Genomic DNA, 17,125 nt, shown 5'->3' with positions numbered 1-17,125 from the left:
ATTGACATTCCCCTACAGCATAACAGTTACCACTTTAACAAAGAACAGTGAAGTCCTCCCATCATGCCCACGACTCTCCTCGTGTCCATTTACAAAGCTGTGCTACGTTACAATGAGCTCCTGGATTAAATGGTACCAAATGAGGCTTGCCTCTTTGGAAGGAAATGATGTGATCAACTTTCACACACCCATCAGGGGAGCTTGCTGTACATCTTGCTAGGAGTCCACATCCTCATACATATTTCAAAAGCCTTTCAGAGTTCCATTATAAACCACAAAATCCGCCTCCTTCCTATCTAGATAACAATGTTACATTCATTAATAAGGGATGGAATACAAAGCCTCCCCAAAATTATAACGATACAAATCCTCTTGCAATTAGATGTAACTATTCACCGTCTCACATCTAGGTCTCGCATCAAAAAACAATCAACGCTAGCCTGCCTAATGGACCTCCTACATCGCACAATTAACACCAAGGACAAACAATAAAGATGGGGAATCATTGCTCTCTGATTGTTTCAGTTTTTTAAAAAGTTTATTTTTTGTCCTTCAAGGCCCATTGATATGCAGGTTAAGAGTAAACCCTTGTCTTCCTCTACCAAAGAGGAGATGAAAGTGGGATACAACACACAGACCTGTTCGCTGAAGATTTTGTGGTGACTGACACACTGCGGGACAGATTTTGAATCACTAAAGCACACACATTCAAATGACAGGTACAAACCATACACCTGCTTGTGGAGGAGGCTAGTAAAACAATCTTAATTCAACAAAATATTTCTAAAGCCATTCATAATTGTGAGCTGATAAATATAATATATGTATATATATATATATATATATATATATATATATATGCTGTTTGAACACACACACATTTGAAAGGTGAAAAAAGAGTAGAAGCAATATTTCTAAAGCCAAAGCAGCATTGCTTTTTAAATTAGCTTTTTATTAACTCAGTTCTCAGTTTATTTTCTATAAACCCTCATGCCCATGAAGTGACTTTAATGGAAGGACACTGAGCCCTTCTGACAATGCTGAAATATATTGCATATCTGTGTGTGCGTACATGTATCAGCTGGAGCTGGGACTGCTGATCAGTGTGTGTGTGTTAGATCAGGCCAGATGATGATCTGGTTGACCGGTGTTAGCTGAGCGCGTTGGGAGAGCTGAACGCCACTCGCCTCCCCTGCTGCTTCTCAGACCAAACTGGCTGTTTCTAATGAGACAGGCGGATAGGGAGCTGTCACACTGACGGGGGCCACCTGACACATGAAAATGAGACCCCCGATCAGCTCGCTGGGATTGGGAAGGAAAACTGGGAGGGACTTGGAGGGTGGAGAAGTGAAAGGGGGAAGGATAGGGAGGGTGGCTTACCAGCTGTCAGAGGACTGAGTGACAGATCAGGGAAGGTGGCTGAGCAGCTAAACTCTCTGTGAGTGACAACAGACAAAAGGCACATATCTGCATACACATTCGGCTGCAACTCCTGTCTGTGTCTCCGTCACCTGACAGGCCTACAAGGACCAATCCTGTTTTACTCAGGTACTTATTTCCACCGGCCAAGAGTTTGAGCAGAATCGGGCTCATTGATCTACATTTATACCTTCTGAGACTCTCATTACTAAAACCAAAATTCAAAGTCGTAGTTCTCCTTGTCCAAATTCCTCTCAGAATCACTCAGTTTAATCTCAGTTTGTGATAAACACAGTAGCTTCAGCGACATATACCATCCAAATTTTGCAAAGCATATCTGGTTATTCCTCCAAGATGCCCTGCAGACATGCTTTTCTGAGTGATGACTGTGGGATTATCTCTCCATTACAGTGATTCTATCTGACAAGGCGTTCTGTCACATCTCAAACGGCTGTTTCCCTTGAAGAGCCAGGTGCTCTCTCCACGTCGCTCACATCCGCAGTATTGCCGGAGATTTGAGACAGCCCTGCGTTACATTTTATCTGCGGGGGAGAAAGTGAGCGCTGGGGCTCGGCGACACTCCCATCCTTCAAGGTGTTCTTGTTCCATCTGCCGGAGGGTCCATTGGGAATACTTCTCTCTGAGCTCTTCCTCAGTCCCAGCGAGCAGCCTTTCATGTCAGACAGGATACCAGACAGGAATCCCAGCTAGCACTCGGCTTCACTTAAGACTTACATGTTGACAGAGAGAAAGAGGAGTGTTCTCTTATCTCTGAATGGACTCTTTTTTCTTCTTAGACAGCCTACTCAGATGCCAAACTAAAAACATTTGCAGCATGGTAGAGGATGGATCAAGAGGTATGAACAGTTACAACAGTATGAAAGGAGCTGTCTATTATATCTACTGTAGAGGCCTGTACCATGAGTTTAGGTAAGCAACTGTTATGCTTTGTATCCACCTCAGTTAATTCTTGGTGTACGTTTAAATGTAAAATACCAAATTAAATAGTGCATCTGCTCATATAAAGTGTTTGCACAAAGTCTAAGGTGTCTACTTATTGGGCCAGTTATGAGTGTGACTATAACAAGGTAGCACTTATGTTAAGACAATTGACACAAAGCCAAAGCTGAATCATAACTCATGGAGCATTGCACTAGTGATGGGAATCTTGGCTCTTTGGAGGGAGCCGGATCTTATGGCTCCGTTCCTTTGCGAGAGCCGTTCGAAAGAGCCGTTCAAAGGAGCCGTTCAAAAGAGCTGTTCTTTTTTTAAGGGGTGGGGTTAATGGGGTTATCTGCGAAATAATCACCAGGATAATGATTGACTGTATTGCCAGAAATCTACTTTTACTCACAGAAACATGTATAACATGCTACATCTCTCAGGCAGCCAAACAACTACTCAAGCAGCGTTATGCAATCATCTATGGAACATTTGCATTCAGGAAAGCAAGTTCCCGTAAAGGCGAGTGGATTTATGGCAGGCAGAGAACCAACGATAAAAAGAACGGCTCTCACCAAGTACGACTCAGTTCCCTTCGTTCGTACCAAAGAGCCGCTCAAAATAATCGGATCGTTCGCCAACGTAACATCAGTACCTGGCACCGCTTTATTCTCAGTTAATTTAAACATCTTTGTTCAACCAACACCAAGTTTTTATTTAATTAAACATTGGTTTTTTTCTTTATAGGAGGGCATCCTCAGTGAGAACATTTTACTCCCAAGAGCTGTTTTAAAATGAATTTTTCACAAATCTTTAAAAGAGAGTCGATGCAGTTCATTACCATTGTTTTTTTTGTGTAAATTCTATAAAACAGCAGGGTAAAATAAACAAGTGACAAACGTGAACTGAGAACACAAAGTATTACTATCTTGGACCTGGATGTGTTTAAAGACAAACAAAAATACCTTATATGTGAAACTTCGCAATTAGAATTACAATAGTAAAGTACAATGTAAACACTAACCATTACATTTGTTATATTATGCATTGTCTGTCTGTATAAAAAGCCCTTAGTGATGTTTTCATACTTAAAAATATGTTAAAAACAGAGAATGAGATGTTTTGACCTGCAGTATTCAAATGCATACATTTTTGTATTTCTTGTTTGTGGGCAGAAAACATCAGTGTTTGTTTCAACTATGATCTAAAGAGTTCTATTTTTAGATTAGAGGACAGCTATTGTGATAGTAGGCCTCAAAAAGCACAGGTCAATACACATTAGTGGTTAAAAAGGCACTACAATGACTAATTGTGATTTTCCATTGGACAGTGTGAAACTGTACATGTTTGCAAGATGTGGTTTATTTATTGATGGGTGAGAGGGTATTAAAAGCCAGACAGAACATTCTGCACAAGGCTCTTTTATATGTGGACAAGTCTGACAACACATGAGTTACAGCAAATAACAACAACAAAATGAATGGCATTGATTTTCCATCACAGTACAACTAAAATGGACAAAATGTGAAGAGTGTGAGAGCAGAGGTGGGGAGCGAGGCGTCTTTGGTGAGTGCAGGAAATGGGTGCAGATGATAAAAAATGGATGGTAAAAAATGGACATGTTAGAGAAAAATGGAAAAAGACAGTCGTTTAGGGGAGCCCATGAAAGGCTGCAGCTGAATTGACTGAGACAGGAATCAATACAGGTGCTTCAGCTAGAGCTGGGCTAGAGAGATGGCTGGACTGGGGAGAAAGCACATTGATGTTCAAAGAAGTTAAAACACTGAAGAGATTCTGCACAGTAAAAGCTATCTGTCAATGAAGTGTGTGTGTGTGTGTGTGTGTGTGTGTGTGTGTGTGTGTGTGTGTGTGTGTGTGTGTGTGTGTGTGTGTGTGTGTGTGTGTGTGTGTGTGTGTGTGTGTGTGGTGGCCTATGAGGACTCACCTCTCCACTGGAGTGGTAAATCAGCCATCAGCCATGTGACAGGCTCAGTGCCCCCCTGCACTGCCCAATGAGACATGACCCTCTCAGCCCCTCCTGCCCCCTTCCCGCCCCCTCCTCATCGGAATTTTGATATCCCTCCACGCTCCACTGACCAACCGATGGGAGGGGGTGCACCCGCAGCATTCCTCCAAACTAGCCGAACGGAGCAGCTGAATATATCCCATCATGCAACAAAAGCCCAGAGGAGCCGCATTGGCCTTTGGAAGGGAAAGGGGGGGAGCAAGGCGTGATGTTCACTCGGCCCCCCCGGCCTCTTGACCTGATGGAGTCGGCTGAAAGCGCTGCTGACCCGACGGGAGTCAACAACTGCTTCCTGTCTGCTGGCATTAGCGTAGCCAGCAGTGAGGCTAAACTGTCGGGCCGCAGACCACTGACCCGGCCTCAGCCCCCTACCTGCCCCAACGTCCCACCGCAGACCCCTCAGACCACACTGTCAACAAGACGCACTGAAGGAGCAGATGGCATATTAATCCAAGTCCGATGAGAGAGATTATGCATGAAAATGACTAAACCCATAATTTTTAGATTAGTTCTACCCAATGTACCACTTTAGTAATACAATTAGAAAGTCTTGTGCATTTTTGGACAAACTATTTTCTATTATTAACAAGAAGCAACACATCTCTTTCCTTAAGGCCCTGACACATCAAGCCAACAATCGGCTGTCGGTAAACGTAGGGCTGGTGGTGAGCGTCGGTGAGTCCCGCACAGTCAACAGAAATCACTTTGTTCAGCTGTAGAATATCAATGCATAGAAAAATACATTTTAAGAGGGTACACACAGTGGCTCTCTATATGTTTCAGCTTCATCTAATGTTATCATTCACATTATACACAATATTCAGAATAACAGCTGGTCATAGCAATCATTGGTCGTTCTGATTTCCCTTTTTGAATGACGAATACAGACCGCTGCCACCTGCTGGTTTGGAGGTATTTTCTGTATGTGCTAGTTTGCTGTCTTTGCGGTGTGTCCATGTCAGACTTTTAACCAAGATGCAGCTGACATGATGTGACGCAACTGAGCTTTGTAGCTCAGAATAATGTCCCTCAAAGATCCATGGATATGATCACAGAGTAGAAGCAGTAGTTATTCAGAGTTAGTGAGTAGCCCGAATGATCCTATGATATGGCAAATGTTAAAGGGCAGTTTTTTAGTATTGCACCTGCACTGTCCGCTCCAAGTGACAGAGCTGACTAAGCTAGCAGCGCAGAGAGTGTTGGCGATTTCAGTATCTATGGCATCAGCATCAGAGTGAAGCCACCGGGGTGTAACTCTCTGGAGGCTGGGGAGCAGGGCTGCATATGTTCTGCCTCCGACACCCAATGCCACCGGCTGCACAGAGCACAAACACTGCCTCCGCCTCGGCACACTCCTCTGGGACACCAACTCACTGTTGCACTCACACGCACTCAGCTTGCATCACTTCAAAAATGAAGTAACAAAAACCCATCATCAGAGAGATGCAGGAATTAAGACATTTACTCCCCCTAGCCAGGTGGAGATGAGAGGATTAAAAGCTTGAATCGAAAGTGCAGTGCAAGATCAAGATCGGTGTCTCTATGAGTTGGAGCTGATCTTAAAGGTGGGGTAGGTAAGTTTGAGAAACCGGCTCGAGATACAGTTTTTGTTATATTCCATGGAATGCTCTTAACATCCCGATAGCAATGAATATCTTAAGTGCTTTGAATTATTTGAAAATCCATAAAAAAAGGTCATCTGTGGAAGCCGTAGTACTGTACCGGCCCGGCTAAAATAACTGGATGGCCTACCTGCCTGTCAGCCTTCCATCTGTGCACAAACTTATCTCGTGCCCTAATTGGTCATGTGCGCGTTCGTGTGTGTTGGAGGAGGGGCTCTGTAAGGAAGTGGCAGATTTTTTTCCGGTTGTGTATTTTCTAATTCCAGCGCACTCGAGCTGGTTTCTCCAAAATGACCTACCCCACCTTTAAGTTCAATTGTAAAAGCCGTAATAATATCATCAACAGTCAGATAACTTGATCTTGATGAAACATACAATTCAGTGTAACATATAAATGTGTTGTTGCCTGGCCTTAAGGGTCAATCTGATCCAAAATAAATAAACATACTCAGGTGTTGTGATACGATTCTAACTCTGAGGTTTGAATATGTACTTCATTAGAATTGGATCAGGTCTTTATCTGTAGAGCTGTTTGTAGGGGGAGAATCCTCAAACAACTGTGCTGTTCCCCTCAGATCGCCTCAGCGCTTCCTTTAGCAAATGATTTGTTTCCTGCACACTTCCAAACTGTTCACTTTAAGTGCTCAAATCAACCTCAGACATAGCAGTCATCAACAACAGTTGAACATTGCAGAACATCTAGCAGAGGTGTGTTAAATGTATCAGGTGGACAAAAAACCAACAATCATGAATGCTCATTTCGTGCTGAGTCTGCTGGCGGGGTACATAAGTCATTGTAGGATAACCCTTTCACCACAGCTTCAGAACAAAGTTATTTCACTTTATGTTAACAGCTTTTTCCACTGCCCTGGGACAATAATACAAGAAATGCTGCATTAAAGAAGAAAATATTCACTCTCATAGAAATCTTTTGATTAACTTGAACATGGAGATACGTACTTGACTTCTGACGTGTATCAAATATTGCAAACCCGAGGTTTCAGTTCCTAGCGTTCAACCATCTTTTACAACACCTGAATGCTTGCTGAATGATCAAAGTTGTATTCTTTTGTATGTTATTGTTGTGCAATTTATCATCTCTGGATATCTCAAGAAAGAGACTCAAAACCGGAGCTTATGCTTTGGGGCGTTTACTTAAAAGAAAGGCATCAAATCAAATCAAGTTTTATTTATATAGCAAATTTTTAAACGATTTTGGTCGAGCCAAAGGGCTGTACATATAATAAAAATACCCTACAGTAAAGACACTTTAGAAGCAAATACAACAGCACAGTTTGTGCAGAATATCAGTATGAGAAAACGACACCCTCTGTCCTTAGACCCTCACATCATACAAGGAAAAACTTCCGGAGAAAAACCCACAGTTTAAAGGGGAACATGGGAGAAACCTCAGGGAGAGCAACAGAGGAGGGATCCCTCTCCCAGGACGGACAGACGTGCAATAGATGCCGTGTGTAAATCAAAGAGATAATACATTTTACAGCATAGGTAGACCACATGTTAGGAAATGCATGTGTCTATAATAATAAGATGAATCCACGAAGATGTCAAAAGACATCCAATACAATCTCTCTATATATAGTCATGACCCTACATCATTCACTCATTGTCATCATGTTCTGGTGCCGCCATGTTTTTGCAGGTTTTGGAAATCAAGCAGAGGAATACGTACACATATTTACTAAACACCACTCAATGCAGAATATTCTGTAGACATACGTTCTTACACAATATAATCCCCCATATGAGGTCATTAGACCCCCCTAGACAAGCGATCAACGCAAGTGAGGGTGAAAAACCCCCAAATCAGGGTTTGTTGGGAATATTCCCCCCATCCCCGAGACAACCTATCATGTCACTTATGGGTGAGCACGTCTTACTTGTGCAATGACCTAAAAAACTATTCACACACTTATTTAAATGGAGTAACATAGGTTATTAATGACAGGTTATATATGTTATCTGAGCATGGAAAAACATGTAAAAGTAGGACTTGTCAATAATATCTGAAGACTCAACCTCGAGGAGTTATAGTCTTACCCGTGAGGGATTTGACGAAAATCTGCATCATGGCATTGATTATACATTAAGATACATAAACAAGAAGAACATCCACACCTGATGCCAGAGACCATCTTTTAATCTATATGTGATGTTCTGTTACTATGTCTGTCACGGCCACTGAGTCCATTCTATTAGCTGAAGACCTAAGGAAAAAGCTTGATTTGAGCTCGACAAAAGCACATTTCTAGGTGCCTATTGGCATAAATGTATCATTGTCCTGCCCATTAAGAATAGATGGTATTATCCACTTAGCCAATGCATGTCAAAAATAACCGCCTAAATGGTGGTAATTGGATGAATTTCTGTGGCAATGCAAATAGAGGCTAATTGCCACTTCCACTCCAGGCCAGCGAGAAATCCTCCACCGACTGGAGGAGGAGAACGGCCAGTGTCCACGCCGTGAGGCTCCCTGCAACATGTAATCCCCTTCATTCCTATTCATAGTGCACTCACATATCTTAAACAGCTCATTTGAATTGGTTCGCTGCCAAGCGAGTCTCTCTCCCTCTTAACAAACAAACAAGACGACAATATTGCGAGTCAAGCTGTTGTTTGTTACTGGGCAGCGAGATGACGGCGGCTCAGTGACTCCCGCATCACAAACCAGTGTGTAGTGACCTGACCCGCTGCTCCAGGAGTGTGTGAGGATGCTGAGGATGGGGAAAGAGACATCAAACCCAGGCAGATGGGATGAAACAATGGACCAATGCAGCACGTCTGTGACAGGCCGCACCAGCTGATCAAGGCAACAGCAATTTACTGACGATGAGAGAAACACCAAATGTTACTAAATAGCAGAGCTTTGCTTTCAAATTACTATAATTTGTCTCCTGACAGCATCTATATGAGCAGTTTCTTTGTCTTATTATCTCCTCTATGGATGTAGCAAATACAGCGACTGTCTTTTATTTTCACAAGTATTGTTCTTTATTAAGTGGAGCACAGACCATTACTCAGTGACACATCAACTCAACAAGCAATTTACTATGTAGGATATGTTGTCTACATCCACTTAGCTAATTAAGACAGTCACAGCAGCGTAGATTTCAGGGTAGATCAAACAGTACTATGTTGATATGGGAAACAGAGGAAGACTAGACTCCACCAACTCTGTTAAGTCATAATCCCTGTTCCCTCGGCCTGATTAGAACATTTCAACAAGAGCCTGGGCTGCCTACCGTGGTAGCGCCTAAGAGAGGCTTGGTGTAGAACTACGGCTTCCTCATTAGGGAGAGGGGATTTCATTTGGAATATCTCACCGAGCACTTTGAGAGAAGCGGCTGTATTTACATTTAAAAGATCCAAAGTGGCCGTCTGAAACTAGCTACCTCTTTCCTTAATTGCTGACTTCAGTTGTCCATGAATACATCTACTTTATTACTGGCTCTCATTACTGGACAGCACTGAGGAAAGTCTCTTTCCCCGCTGCCCCCCACCCCCCTTTACACACACACACACACGCACGCACGCACGCACGCACGCACACACACACACACACACACACACACACACACACACAACCTCTCTCTCCCTTTCCAGCAGGGCAGGACCACATCAGAGTTCTCCACATGGCCAAAAGACACAAACATTCGAGAGGGATTAGACTGTAATCCTGTTTTTACTTTCATCTGCCACATATTCAAAGGAGAAACGGAATTCTTGAAGGATGTGCTCCATGGAAAATAAGTGGAAGCCCTGTAAACAATGCAGCACTAGCATGGGGATTATACATTGTAAATGACAAGAAGACAATAAGCTTGACAACTGATTTAGACTTTGCCTATAAAGAATACATCTTTGATTGCCATTGCATTTAAATATGTGGAAGCTGAACAATATGACTTAACTGCATCAGGTGAACAATAAATTCATCCCCAGTACAATAGATCCAACTTGCTTTGCTAAAAAGTTCTAATCTCATTTAAAACTGCTAATGCACTATACTATATCCTACACATATACTAGGGCTTGCACAGGGGTGAATCTTATTTGTTTAAGAAGACTGATAGACCAGGTCGGATCAGGGTTGCGGTCAAATTGTCAGAAAATCAGCTCTTCCTTTACTATTTTTTAACCTCAAAGAAAATCGTCTTGTGGTTAAGGAAACATTGTGAATGAGAATTCATCACTTACACTGAGATGTTATGGATGTGCGTCTGCTGCGGGAAAACTAAAATGTTCCGTCCAGTTGACTACTATAAACTCACTTAGATACTTTGCCCCGCGCGCTCTTATGTGGTTGTTTTATGCAGGCTTTATAAACAGTGAAAAATATATTCTTCATTACAAAGGTTGGAATTTAAATAAAATATTTTCTAAAGTTTTGCACACACACACCCTCACCCTAACGGCCCGTCCACACGGCGGCGTGCGTTGGAGCTTCAACGCTTCTGCCCATTCCCTTTGAATGGGGTGACGTCACGCTTTGCCGAACTGCATTGTGCATCTCAATTGAGCGTTGCTTCGCTTTGCTCGCGTTGCTCGCTTCAAAAGTTGAGCAATGTTCAACTTTTGAAGCTTCGGCGGAAGCGTCAGCCAATCAAATCATATGCCAGTACAAGATCTAGCCAATCAAACCGCGTGCTTGTGTCTCTGAGTCGGGAGATTCATGTGATTGGTTGTTGGTCGAGTTTCAGACACGCTCGCCGGCAAGCTTCAAAGCACGCCGCCGTGTGAACGCTGCGTAATGGTGCATTCACACTGGACGCAATGCGATTTTTGGGCGCGTCACGATAACATGTTAAGTCAATGTAAAGACGCGGATAGACTCAAATTGCTCCGGCAGCGCAAATGACTTGGTTTGGTATCTAATGTTCACTCACCTTTAGTTCCTTCAACACTGAAACAACTGAAACATTAATTTTAATTAAATGTATTATGTCAACAGATTTCACATCACTATAGTTAAAAGCAATAATATAAAGTTTAAATAATATATATTGGGTCAACTTATATATATATTATTGCCTTTAACTAACCCAGGGGTCTGCAACCTTTTTGACCAAAAGAGCCATTTTGCTCCTTTTTCCAAAACATTTTTTTGTCTGGAGCCGCAAAACATATTTCATAGCTTGATAGCTAATAAAGTTGTATTTATTGTTATATCAGACAAAAACTACAGTTTTTTTGCATTTATTAGGCTATTTATTACATTATATAAAACTGTTAACCTCTAATAAGAAACAAAGAACTCCTATAAGGAGAATTAAAAATAATACACAGGCCTACTTTAAAATAAATTAAACACAGCACTTGGGGAGTCCTCTGCACATTTGAAGGACAAAAAATATTATTAAAATGGGCCCACTTTGAAATAAATAAAACATATAGCTGCACCCTAAAAATAGTTAAAGGTAGGGTAGGTAAGAATGGAGAAACCAGCTCGAGTGCGCTAGAATTTGAAAATACAAAACCGGAAAAAATATGCCTCTTCCTTCAGACTTCCTCACAGAGACCCTCCTCCAACACACACGAACGCGCATATGACCAATGAGGCCACGAGATAATTTTGTGCACAGATGGAAGGCTGACAGGCTGACAGGCAGGTAGGCCATCCAGTTATTTTAGCCGGGCCGGCTCAGATGATTGGTCGTGCTTTTTACAGCGCTACGGCTTCCAGAGATTAATTTTTGTATGTATTTATTGTCAAAGCATTTAATATATTCATTGCTATCGGGATGTTAAGAGCATTCCATGGAATATAACAAAAAGTGTTTTCTGAAATAAATTACATACCCCATGATTATGACTGAAGATCGTCAGCTGTCTTCCTCTCCGTGTTGTTCCCGTTGTTCCTCTATACGTAAAGGCTGCAGTGCAGCACCTTTGACAACTTCTCTCTACATATCAAACATACCGGTAAACCAGCATCATTTGCTGTGAAAGCATATAACTCTGTCCACACAGAATTAAATCCTGTGGTTCTCCAGTACTGTTCTTTCCTTATCCATTCGCTCATCGAGCCGGGGGTAAGGTTATTCACCCCCAGGAAAAGGCGCTTGCGCGGGACCGTAGCAGGATGTGACGCATATTTTAGTTGACCTAATTAAAACCGTTTTGTTTTTTATTTATGTGTCACAGTATCACCTCAAAATACAAGATACGAAACATTTTCAACCATGCAACAAAATATAAATAGTCCTACAAATACTTTTATTTTATTTCCTTCCTATTTTTGTCTAAGCTCAAGGGAGCCAGAGCAGAGGGCTTAAAGGGCCGCATGCGGCCCGTGGGCCGCGGGTTGCCGACCCCTGAACTAACCTAATACAGTTATGTGAAATCTGCTGACATAAAACATTTAATTAAGGTCAACGGTTCAGTTTTTCTGCGTACGATCCTACACATCTTTTCATCCACGGTCTGGACTAAACTAGTTGCTCCTGTTTTGGTATTTTCACCGTCTACATAGAAACAGCAGCTGGTTGCTTTCCAGGTCTGATATGGTACAATAAAATCGAAAAATGGATGATCTTTTGGTTTTTTGGCTACTGAACGTTGTTCAATGTATTGCATAGTGTGACGATATCATATTTCTCAAAGCTATGAAAGTGGAATTTATTTAGTTGGATTTGTACGTTTCAGCTCATCTTAATGTTTTGTCCTTAGTTTTACACTGATTCCAGCTTCAGAATAAAGGATGCAATGAACAAGGCAATACAATATATTAATTTATATCAAAGATGTAGACATTTTGAAGTTTTTCTGCAAAATGTATCAGTCATAGTAGCATCAAACCAGAATTGGAACTGAGCTACTGGTGTAATTCTTGTGGGCCCCAAAGAGTTCATTACTGAGTAATCCAAGTCAGTATGTATAAATGCCCAACTGCCAGCAGGTCCCAGAGGGGAGATTGAGACTGCCATATCAACACAGGAATGACCTTGTTTCCCTCAGCCCCCTCCCCCTTCCCCCTATCACACAAACACATTACAGCCTGGACAACCCACACCTGACCCGTGTCACTCAACACGACCAACACATGCACACATGCTGGTCCAAGCAAAGCTGCACAGGCATTCAGAATAGTGTGTGATGATCAGGAAGCTCTGGTGTGGAAATATGCATTCTACTTTTACAAAAGTGTATAAAAAAAAGCATTGATTTTAACTACGCCTTAACAGGAGTTTCACAGATATCCACCTTAAGCAAAAAACACATTATCATTCATTGTGAGCTAAATTGTAATTGTACGGTATAAGCTACTAAAATACAAAGCAAATATACAATAGAAAAGGACCATGCAAGTGAGAATTTGATAATGTATTTATGTATTGAAGGATAGCCCCTTGAGATGTAGCAACTCATTTTCGAGGGGGTCCTAAAACATAAATACACAAATTATAAAACAGTTGCATAACATTACATATACTATATATACAAATACAGACAAAACTGAATAAGATAATATAACATACACTACAGTTACACAAACAGACAGCTCGCTCACCCCCCCGCCCACCCCCAGCCCTCAACAGTTGTACAATAAAAACTGACAAATGACAACAACAAAAATTACAATGAGCAGACCATAAAGTTTGAAAGCTCAAACTAAAAGCATAAACAAGGTGATTTGAGATGTGAATATAAAGATGTCCTGAAGCAGTGGGAAGAGGTAATGGATCTTAGAGAAAGAGGAAGATTATTCCGATCAAAAGGAGCTTTGTATTGAAATGACCTGCGTCAGACTTCTTTGAAAATACTTGGGACAAAGAAAAAGGGATGTTGCATGTGTCTCAGTGGATATGAAGATCTAAATCGAACCAAAAGCTCTTTCAAATAAGAGGGACAACTTAAGTGAACACTTTTAAAGATAAACCTTATCCAATTAAATTTTCTTCTAGATTGAGGCTGCAGCCAATTAAGTGATTCATACATGGAACAGTGATGAGTTCTGTATGGACACCTCAGAACAAATGTACACAGCCAGTTATAAACAACATTAATGGGCTTAAGATAAGTGTCGGAGGTGTTCTGATAAACAATGTCAGCATAATCAATAATGGGTAATATAAACTGAGAAATTATAATTTTTTGACTTACATTTTAACAGTTAATTGAGCGATAAAGTGAACTCAGACACCCATTATGTTCTTTTTATAATACAATCAATGTGGGGCTTAAATGAGAGTTCAGGGTCAATCCAAAGTCCAAGATATTTGAACGAACCAACTTTCACAAGGGCTGACCCATCGTCAAAGTAATATGAAGGTCAAAGGAATATCAGTGACTGTGCCCCTTGCCAAACACCATGTTGCAGGACTTCTCAACCCAGTCTCACAAAAAAAACGTGTAATAACTACGTTGGTCCACAACTTGGGACGTAGTATTTCTACAAAAACGCCTATGATATTGTAAGATCCCTACGTTGTTTTTCACCATTCATTTCGAATGGCATGGTATGTCACGTGATCTTCAAATTTCTCCCTGCAGAAAAAAAAAACATGGCCGACATTCGTTTTATTCTCGGTGGAAAATGCCTATTTTAAGGTTGGTTTGGCCATTAACCCTTTCGAGTCCTGGGCTAATTTGGCCGTTTTCGCATACTTTTGATGTGTCGTACTAAACCCCATTGAGAAATGTTTGGCATGTCAATGTTTGGTATCTTTTTTTAAGGACAACCTCACCTATATAACCTGATAGTTATTTCTTTCATTTTGAGATACTATATGAACATTTTGGACCAAAAATCACAAAAAAACGTAAAAACAGATTTTGAAAATGATATTATTTTTCATATAGGTAACACAAACATACACAACGAAACCATTTGAAAGCTGGAAATAGATGCATGGGATGTCACTATGATAATGTGAAAGTTTGATTGAGGTAGCATGAACCTATATAGAGAGGCGAAGTCCCTCCCCTTCCGGGAGCCTCCATGGGACCCCGGAAGCGGAAAATTATACATTGAAGTCAATGGAGAGAGAAAAGTTATCTTTTGATCCCGTTTGAATTGTGCCACGAATGACACATATGATGTTTGTCAATCTTAAACAATCATTTCCATGTAAAAAAAGTCACAGTTTGTCGTAAAACTGTTGAAATATAAGACTATGAAAAAATACGCAACTAGAAAGACTACAAATCCCAAATGCATTCTGGGTCGCGTAAGTGATGTCATAGGCGATAATGCTCCAAGACTGGNTGTTACCTGGAAAGGTCGCAGCTCTCTCATAGCCAATGAGCAGACTGTTTAGCATTGGGTGTGATAATAAGACTGTGTGTTTGATGTATTATTTGTGTGCTGTTGCACACAAATAATACATCAAACACACAGTCTTATTATCACACCCAATGCTAAACAGTCTGCTCATTGGCTATGAGAGAGCTGCGACCTTTCCAGGTAACACAAGCAGCAGAAGCCTCCGGGCCTCAGATTAGCCAGCCCACCTCCTTCGTAAGCACACTGGCTCAGCCTGACAATGCGATGGCAGTGTGGCTTACCGAAGGAGTGGCCTGGCCTAATTCGAGGGCCGGACAGCTTCCTGCTGTGGTTACCTGGAAAGGTCTCAGCGCTCTCTCTAAGACCAATGGAGCAGACGTTTACATTGTCTATATAAGAACTGTCGTGGTTTGATGTATGATTTGTGTGCTTGTTTATCTGATGATTTAGGGTAAAACACCAGACCCTTTGCTCCTGGGCTGCCGACACTGAGCGGCTGGCCTCCTGTACTTGTGCTCCGGATCGGGCTGGTCTGGCCCCGGCGTGTCACGCCACTTCTGTCTTGCATTAGACCAGAGACTTTTTACCGCTGCGGCGTGGCAAATTTAGCTGAAACAGTCGAGGTCTGTGTCACCAAGAATGTTTCCCTAATAGGGCAGGCTGCCCGGAGGAGGCAGGCAGTAAGCAAGAAGCAGAGGGGGGGCCGCCGCGGCGCTGGGCGGCAGTCCAGGTGCTCTGGGTGCCCTTTTATGGGCCAGTCCACTGAATGGAAACTGGGGTTCCCTGGACCACGTTGGTGGAACATCAGCACGGGCCACTCAACCAAACCCCCCACCTCCATCTAAACACAGGAATGTCATAAAGCTTTAAAAAGACCCCCTCCTTTCATTATTTCTCCGCTCCCCTTTCACTCTGCTTGTCCCCAATCTACTGATTAATTGCTTTTCTATTTGTTGGCGTACCACAAGATGGGAACAATAAGTCATATTAGACATATGAAGAGTAAAAGCCCCTACACACAATCCTGACACCAAAGAACACGTCTCCGACGGACCCGACGGTTGTGTCGCCTCACGTCTCCTGCGTCTTGGCCAACAGTCGCACTGGAACACACCGCAAAGACTTCAGCCGACGGCCAAGTAGCACGTACGAACTGTGCATGCGTGAGTTGCAATAACTCTCCAAAAACTGTCCGCTCCTCGCAGCAGCTCGCAGCAACGAGCCTCGCAACGTCCCGACCAATCAGAGCACACTGGGCTCACAGGGAGCGGGGGGGCAGGAGCTCCAACAAGCCGTTTAGGACAGAGAGTGAATACCTGGTGAATACACATATTATACGGAGATGCTGTATGAGAAACCAATGTGATTTTGGAAAATTGCACAATTTAAATCTATTCCAGTAGACCTCAACAACGGAAATATGATCAGTAGAAATGGCCATGACATGGGACCTTTAAGCTGTTTCCACAGGATCCTGAGCCCGGATCCTGTGTCCTGGATCCTGCATCCTGAGTCCTGGATCCTGAGTCCTGAGTCCTGGATCCTGTGTCCTGTGTCCTGGATCCTGCATCCTGAGTCCTGGATCCTGAGTCCTGAGTCTTGGATCCTGTGTCCTGGATCCTGCATCCTGAGTCCTGGATCCTGAGTCCTGGATTTTAAGTCGTGGCTGAACCTGTCACTGTGGTCCTGCCTGACTCTCATCATACTACTTCTCTGATGGCTCCCACAAGATTGTTGACATCCTCCTGGATTTATCTTCTTAGATAGAAATTGGAGGGATGAAACCCTCTTTTAATGGTCACACATGCAGAGCACAAAGCACACACAGTGCCATTTGGCCTCTGCATTTAAAGGCCCTGACACACCAAG

This window comes from Notothenia coriiceps, unplaced genomic scaffold (genome assembly GCF_000735185.1).
Source record: "Notothenia coriiceps isolate Sejong01 unplaced genomic scaffold, NC01 NC01_scaffold00018844, whole genome shotgun sequence".
Lineage (NCBI taxonomy): Eukaryota > Metazoa > Chordata > Actinopteri > Perciformes > Nototheniidae > Notothenia > Notothenia coriiceps.
Note: the sequence above shows the minus strand (reverse complement) of the source record.